The sequence below is a fragment of the Molothrus aeneus genome, chromosome 8 (genome assembly GCF_037042795.1).
Source record: "Molothrus aeneus isolate 106 chromosome 8, BPBGC_Maene_1.0, whole genome shotgun sequence".
NCBI lineage: Eukaryota > Metazoa > Chordata > Aves > Passeriformes > Icteridae > Molothrus > Molothrus aeneus.
This window is the reverse complement of record NC_089653.1, coordinates 15,759,413-15,767,898: the sequence shown is the minus strand read 5'-3', so window position 1 is coordinate 15,767,898 and position 8,486 is coordinate 15,759,413. Positions and strand designations below refer to the sequence as shown.

Here is an 8,486-nt window from a genome sequence, read left to right as displayed (position 1 = left end):
GTTGAAACAGTTCTTCCTCTTAGGCCCTCCAGCAGTTTTTCCTTTGGTTGCAATAATGGAGGGAACCCAGCAAGGCATTTTTTGTCCTAAGTAAATCAATTCTTCCCTATATTACATCAGGAAAAGCCATAAAATCAATAAAAATGTAATTAACTTATTATTTTGAGGGGAAAAATCAGTGGGTTCCAGAAGGTCTAAAGCATTGTTTTGAAGTAAACCACTGGAAACTTAGGTCAAACTGTGGTTTATTAAAAGGAAGATTATTAAAACTAAAAATGAATGTGATAATGACTTCTGCAGCAGACAAAATGTTAATCATGAAAAAAAGTGAGGCATTCAGGCTGGTAATAAACTGCCAAAAGAAACACACTGTTCAAAATCTACAGTGTTTTTATGTAAATGAAATTGTAGTCATCAGAGATGGAAAGGAGCTGTTACAGGCTCTCTCTTCACCTACCACAACAGGATATTGTCACCCAGCAGAGGAGAATATTAAACTGATAATACATACAGCTAGCAATAAGAAGAAAGAAGAGAGAAAACATCTTCAAACAGGAAATGTGTTCAAAGATATTCCTCAAGTCTAAGGGGTTCTTATTACAACTTATTGCTGAGGTTTTTAAAAAATATTTAAAAGCACGAAACATGTAATTCTTTCTTTGTCATGAAGGCCATTGACACTACTGAAAGATGGGAAGAAACATTAGCAAATGCTGCCTGTTTCATATGGGTCACAAAAGACTGAATCTGTCAATAAAATAGGTGTAACTCACACTTGCTCTTTGATGTGTTAACAAGGAGTGTATGATATATGTCACTAATAGCTAGATCCTTTGCTCCAGTCATGATTTTGTTCCAAGCAGTACTCTTCAAGACTGCACTCTGCACTCTTCTGCATTCCCTTCCACTTTTAGAGGGTATAAAAAGAATACTTCCATGGCTAGAAGAGCTTTACAAATCCCCAGTATGTTGTTCTCTGTATCCTTCAACTCCAACATGTATTAGAGATTAGTTTGTATCTATAAAAAGAACTACAGCTGTTCATGCTCATCTACTTACAAGAGACTTGTAAAGCATATATTAATTAGGGAGAAATTCTTTGTGAGCACTTCAAAACCCTTGTGTGTACTCTCTGTGTAGCTAACAGCTTTGCCTTCCTTCACCTCTGCTATGTCTATAAAAATCATACAGGGGAAAGCCTACAAAATGCATCTCATCTGAATATCTCTACAAGTGGTTCCACACTGTAACCCCTGCGGCATTTGGAATAAATCATTATTAGTTCATATTTCATCTCATCCTAGCAGATTTATTTGTGTCCTGTATCCTCCACTTGGCAGCCATTCTCTTGGTTTTGCTGTCTCTTTACACCCTTCAACAGATGATTGATTGGATTAAAATAATTTAGGACTGAGATGATTCACGTTTCACTTAAAGTCAACTGCACAGGCTGTTCTGCAGAGACTGCCTGTAGTTTACCATGCACTTGGACGTGTTCCAGTGACTTGGAGTGTGACAGGACTAGGGCAAATCTGAGACACTTCCCTGTGGCCTTTTGTACTTCAGCAGCTGTTCACAGAGCAGGCTCCTAGCAAAAGCAATGGCAAGTGGTGCTGGGAGTTAACACACAGGCTCTGCCCCTTCCATGGGGGCACAAACTCAGGCTTGGGTCACCAGAGAAACTGTTTGGTCTGATCATTCAAGCAATTCTGCAAAACTGCTGAGCAATTGGTCACTACTGCTGGACCTGTGAAGGATGTGCCAAGAGCCACTGTAATGAATGGCTGCTGCAAGCCAAGACTGAAGGACTGCATAAGGCAGCAGCCACATGTTGCCAATCTTTCCAATTTTCACATACAACCAGGGTCTTACTCCCTGTGCTTTTCACCTTATGATCACATTCCATGCTTTTGGAAACTTTTTTACACCCAGCACTGAACTAAAAATTGTCATCATAGAATATGACATTGAGCATTGACATTTCACACATTCTCAAGTAAGACAAGATAGCAAATAGTATTTTCCTTGAAGTCATGTGCAAAACCCACAGCAAGCTTGACATTCAGAAGTAAACAAAGACACCTCCAATGCTTTTTTGGGTGTTTCTAGAGCTTTAGGATGTAACATGGGTAAGTCACCATTCCCACATGCGCCCATTTTCCTCAGGGTGCTTGGTGCCATTTTTTCCTCAGGCCATCACAACAAGTGCCACCATGTCCCTTCATCCTCTGATCCCTCAGTGAAAGGCACTGATGTCCCAGTAACTCTGACAGGGCACCCATCTGTCTCTGCTGCTGCTGAAAACACTGCTGAGAGAGAGCCCTTATCTGCAATGCAGTGTTAGTATCACACAATGGTATTTCAGGGGCTGGTAACAAGTATCTCTCTTCAAACACCTGTGTTTGTAGCCTTGGATTTGCTAATGTCATAGGAATGTTATAAAGAGCTTTATATAAAAGCAGTCTTAAAACAAGTAAATAAATTCTTATTAGTGTCATTCTGAGCAACTTTAGACATGAGTCACAATCCTGTACACTAAATGATTACTGTGCTTCCCTTACCCCCTTGGATTTATAACCTAAATGCTCATTTTCAAACTTATGCAAACTTCAGAGTTGACAAGATTTACAAGCTGTCCTGTTTATTTCCCCTCTAATGAGAACAGACTGAGCATATCATCAGTGTAAGCTTAATAAAGGCAGAAAACTTTCTCCACAGCAAATCCAGCTTAACAGTCTGATACAAAAAAAATTATAATTGGTTTGTACTTTGTAGGAAAACACTTATTTTAGTTACAGCAGTTCTGGAGCATCAGGGCTCTGCTGGACACATAGCACAGGAATTTTTTATACTCAGCTTGTAGAGCAAAGAAAATGTTGCAAGAGTCACATCAGTGTAGGAAAAAGACCCACTTTCATTTGGCTTACTGCAATCCATACTCAGTCATAATCCACCAGATCTATGACTCAGAAGCACAGCAAAAATGGCCTAAGTAGGTCTTCTGATACTGACTGTAACTTGGAGGATAGGTAGAATGTGTAACTTGGTCAGGCTTGAGTCAAGCTATTAGATATGGTGCAGAGCAGAGAGAGCTGGAGCTCTGCTTAAGCTGTGCCAGTGCTCAGACATAACCTGAGAGTAAAGCTCATCATGCACATAAAAAATCAACATGACACCTATGTAAATAACTTGCTAAGGGGAATTTTTGTGGGGTGTGTTTTACTCTCAATGTAAAAGCAAAGCCATTGCTCATTTCCCTTAACATTTACACTTCCACAAGTGTACAAGAAGATGGTTTGGAAAAAGCAAAGCCATTGCTCATTTCCCTTAACATTTACACTTCCACAAGTGTACAAGAAGATGGTTTGGAAACAGACACAAAAATCTACATCATTGTATAGCACACAGTCTCCAATGTAAAGTTCTGTAGAGGAACTGAACATTTCCTGAATAGGCTGTGGGACACTTATGGGCGTACTTACAATTGCTGCAATGTTTTCCACTGACTAGAAAAATAAAAAGGAAAATCTAAATCAGGCACTTCCACACAGTGCCATGCCTGAAAGGTTACAAAGAAAGTGACTGTACCTGTAATGTAACAGCATTTCCCTCAAAAGCTTCAGTACTTCAAAAATGTATTAAACACACCCAGATGCACCCTTTGCTGTGAAACTGGTCAAACTGCTTTCTTATTAAGTTTTTCAGATACCTAAAGTTAATCATATGCATAAATACTTACACAACCCCTCAGGACACACAAGTGAAATGAAGGAGTTAAGGGTATGTTAGGTCAGTACTAAAAGTTAGTGAATTTTAAAAATATTTTTCCAGACTAGTATTTGCTGTTAATGCCATGGAACTTTACATTAATATTTTTCTAAGTTTCAGATTTTTTAAAGTCAAGGCTAATACTGATAGGTGAGCTGAGTTGTGAATTTGATTTGATGTAGAAAGCAGCAAGCACTTAGGTATAGCAAACCCTTACCAAGAGGAGGAATGACAGTCCTGAAAAAATAAATACAAGTTTTAAATGGAAGTTCAAGATTCTATTTTTTCTTTTTTCCATGTTTTCTGTGTGACCTTGGGAAAATTACCTAATCTTCTCATATCTGAGTATTTCTGCCTGAAATGGAGGTAATATGCTCTTCATCATCATGTGGCTACTCTCAACTAGCTTTTACAGTTTGTTCCAAGATTCACAACTGGAAATAGAATTTTTTTCCATTTATTTTATTTACATTTTCTTCCTCTACTGTGCAGTTATCACAACATCTACACTACACTATCACATATGAAAGACACAGATTGTTACTGAAGGGGATAAAGGATGCATAGGCATTCTTTTTCTCAACAGAAATAATTTACAGATGCCCACCACACAGACTTCAGTTGTTATTTATAGGTAATGTAAGCGAAGTAGAATCAGGCATTTTATTGTTAAGTTGTAACTAAAAAAATATGTAGCATGCAATTGTGTGCGTGTTTTTGATCAAAAGCCCTATATGAAATATAAAGGTTTGTCCCTTGAAGTGAGCAAAGTCAAACAGGTGGTAGAACTGTTTTTAGGGTTTTCAGCTCTTTTAATGGGGCAGAAATTGTTCAGGGAAGAAGGGAATCCTGACCAGCAGTGTCATCCAGGAAACAAGGGAAACATAAGCTGGGTGAAGCACTACAAAATCAAACCAACAAGATTTCCACAAACTTCCCTGAACGTGGCCTAGAATGGAAGTCAGTGAACACTGTACGGTTTAGCTGGCTCTGACCATCAGATAGTTGTTTCTGCCCCGTCCAGACATGAGTTACAATTTCAAGACCAACTTCTACTTTCATGCTCTTATATTAATGCTTTTATATTAATGGAGCTCTTTCACAAAAGAGCTCCATTAATATAAAAGGATTTTAAATAGGACAATTCATCAAAGCTTGAACTCCAAGAACTGTTAAGAATAAAGTGAGGCTCACCATGAAAGGAAGGAAAGAAGGCAAGAGTAAGACTATACTCTTAAAAGCTTATAGAAGCATTTCTAGTGGCTAGAGCATGGGGCTACTATCACAGCATGCCAGAATCTCTAGGGTAACTGTCCAGTGCTGACCTGTGACTTGAAGGAAATCTGTTCTCATCAGGATCCCAGCAGTATTAACATACACTAGACTGGTCATGGTTATAGACACATAACTATAGAATAAAACATATGACAATGTTTTCAGTAATACCTCTTCCCTAATTCTTCTATATTAGATATCTTATGCAAATTTACCTTTAAAGAAACAAGAAAAGAAAAAAGAGAGGTTTAAAAACAAAGAAAAATTGGTTTTCTTTTAGACAAAAAGTTTCAGATCTAAACTTACAGGTTCTTTCCCAGTGTCACTGCTCACCTTCATCCTCTTGTGCAGACTGCAGAAATCCTGCTTAGCTCAGCCCACATCTCTTAGAGATTCTTCTCCTTTTCCCCACTTCCAGCAATGAAGGACAAGTCAACTCTTTTCTAGTTAACCCACCCTGCCAGAGGGAAGGCCCTTGCTTACATTTTCCATGAAGCTGCTAAGAAATAGCTGTTTGTCCCCCCACTTCCCTTTCAAACCCTGATCTCTTGATCAGGACTCAGCTCCTCTACCTGCCAGGTTCTGCACTTGAGCATTCCTTGACACTCATTCTATGGACAGTCCTGCTTTCAAGCCCTCCCAGCAGTACCACCATCTTCTAATTTTTAGTAGTTCACACTTCTAGTACCCCCTTCCAAGCAGCCCCAATGCCCTCAGGTGGCAAAACCAGCATTAATTAAACACACCTCCCTCCTGGGTTTTAAAGGAACTATTTATGCTTCCACCTTAACATGTAAACAGATGGAGTCTGGGCTTATAATAACCCTCCAACTGTGATTTAAAAATATAAATCCTTTTGATGCTGCTGTCCTCAGCTGAAGCCTCTGAGTAACAGAAGCCCATGGCAGAACCCTTAATGTGTATTGATAGATCTTATTCGAAGTTCTATTTTCCAGACGCACTTGTTAAAACTCACTTTCTGCTGCTGCTCAGTGAAGTAAGAAGAGAACTTAATCTGATGAAGGACAGAGTTGGGGTAGTAGCATCAGGCAGATTGGTGGTTCATCATGTTCACTGCATGGATTCCTTTTGAAAATCATTCCTCTGAAAAAGAAAAAGCCACACCAGCCTTTCAGGTTCAGGATCATTATGTTCAGTTAGATGAGAAGTAAGTTTCACACAGAAAGAGCTGCTCTCTTTAGGCACTGTAGATACCAGGTTTTTTTACACCTGAAGAAATTAGAACCATGTAAATTTCATGAAACATGATGTGAAACTCCATTTCAATAAATCACACCCACTTTAATTCTTGTTTTACCCCAAACTGTGATGGTAGACTATGACCAAAGGCAAAAGATGGAAAATAAGAAAACACAATTCAGGATACCCATTAGCACTGCATCAAAATAAAATAACTGCAAATAAATCAGGGAATACAAAAATGTTGAAAAACAGTAATATCAAACAGGCATCTTCTCTTTCTGTTTGTGGGTCAGAAAAGGGACTCAGAGTTACCATCTTGTGTCAGATTTCTCCTTGCTGCTTTCACTGACTCCTTGATTTTCCTCACATGCAGGAGCCAGACCATAATGATTCCAGAGACAGGGCCAAGGAGGCCACAGCACGTATTACGAGCTGCACTTTGCAGTTTCCCTTCATTGTGCTGTTTCCTGAAAGAGTCCCATCAAGCTGAACCTGCTCTATTTTCACTGGGGCACAGTACAAAGACAACTGCTTCTTAGAGCAATTCATGAACATGGCAACAGAGTGAGCTGCCTGAATTCCGGCTTGGAAAAATAAAATTACTTCAGGAGTTTTCAAAATAACACAGCTGACTGTCCAGCATCACTGGAATCCATTTCTGGGAAACCCAGGATTTGGGGTTTAGGATCAGGGCATTTCTTTAGCCAAAAGATGACCAAGGCCAGATGTCTTACCAGAAAAGCCATACAAGTAGGAATGGCACAATACCAGTAAAGACTTACAGCAAAAGGATTTCAAGAATTCAGCCTTACAGGGTGGATCCTGATGGGAACTGGGTTTCTCATCCACTACTTAAGGGAAATTCTCTGAACAGAAAATCATGGTAATTAAACAACTTCATGAGGATCATAAATCAATTCTGAATCTTTCAGCTAAAACCCAAAAAGTCCAGTGCCAATAAAGCAACATCCTCTACTAAGCACTTTGTATCTTTGTGACTACTTGCTTAAGATTTTCACAATACTAATATTTATTCTCCAGTTTTGTATGTCATGACTGGAGATAGAAATTTGAAAAAAGATTCTGGTGGTCCAAGGGACATTCAGTTGAACTTCAACAACTGACAATCTTTGGAAGTCCCAAATGCAACACTCACAGCTATTACGTAAAAAGTGCAAATTACACCACAGTACACTCAAAATGTTGGTTGATTTGACAAGTCAAGAGGATCCCATAATGTTTCTGTTTCAACATGTGACTAACTTGCAGGCACTTGTCTTTCTCTGCTTCCTCCTTCCAAGAGCTAGTGGCTTAGTTCCAGCAGAATTATTTGACTTCAGTAAAATTTGACTGTTACTAGTTTACTTGATCTAAACTTGAAAGAGCTCATAAGAGGAAAAAAGCTCATCACTGAAACTTTTATTCTCTTCCCTCTACAACTTATATCAAGCATGTAAAGGAAAGGGCTGAAAAAAAATAATAGAAATGGAATAAAGAATAAGACATTCCTGTTGACTTGTCTGGGAGTTCTATTCTTGTTAACTCATGCACTGTTTTAATTAATGGGGGAATTGAAACAGGTTACTTATACAATAGAATCCTGAATTTGTATAACACTTGTCCTCCCAGAGCCCACTGAAACTCAGCTGGAAAGCTTAGCTGGCCCTAAACAAACTTTGAATTACTGAAACTGCCAATAAAGCTACAAAATAAATTTATTTTACTTATTGGGATTGTACAGATACAGTCTAGAACATTTTGTTGACATGGTGTGCCTTTCTTTATTAGTCCTTCGCTCTGCTTACTGCCTGAAAACATTGTGCAAGGACAGAACTGATTGCTCAGTTACCATCTAGTGAGTTGTATATTTAGCACCTGACCATCAAGATATTCTTCATCTTTCTTCAAGGCTGGGCACTGAGATGCCAGAAAGCAGAAAAACATATACCAGCACTCAGGCTCCAGCAGCAGCTAAGTTAAACTTAGCTCATAGTTTCTCAGAAAAATTTATCCCAGTTTTCAGACATCCCAATGAAAACTGCTTCAATGAATCAATGGGCCCAACTGAAAAAATCATCAGCTCAAGGCACCAAGTAATCAAACTGAACAAGACTGCTACTCAGCTGACACTGCTTTGTGGTAAGTATCAAAGATAGTTCTGAGTCAGAGTAGGGCCTTAACTCCTTCTGTGCGTTGGGCAATTTGATTTAGCACAGTACCCAAGGTTATCTGTAAAAGGT

General features: G+C 38.9%; 1 protein-coding gene across 1 annotated transcript in view; it reads right to left on the bottom strand.

The window, feature by feature from the left end:
* Positions 1–8,486, bottom strand: part of WAPL (WAPL cohesin release factor) — a 134,700-nt gene that overhangs the window by 122,322 nt on the left and 3,892 nt on the right. Inside the window, exon 2 of the mRNA XM_066554184.1 lies at positions 6,020–6,147. The gene's annotated coding sequence lies outside the window, so the exon portion shown is untranslated. The remainder of the gene's footprint in view (positions 1–6,019; positions 6,148–8,486) is intronic.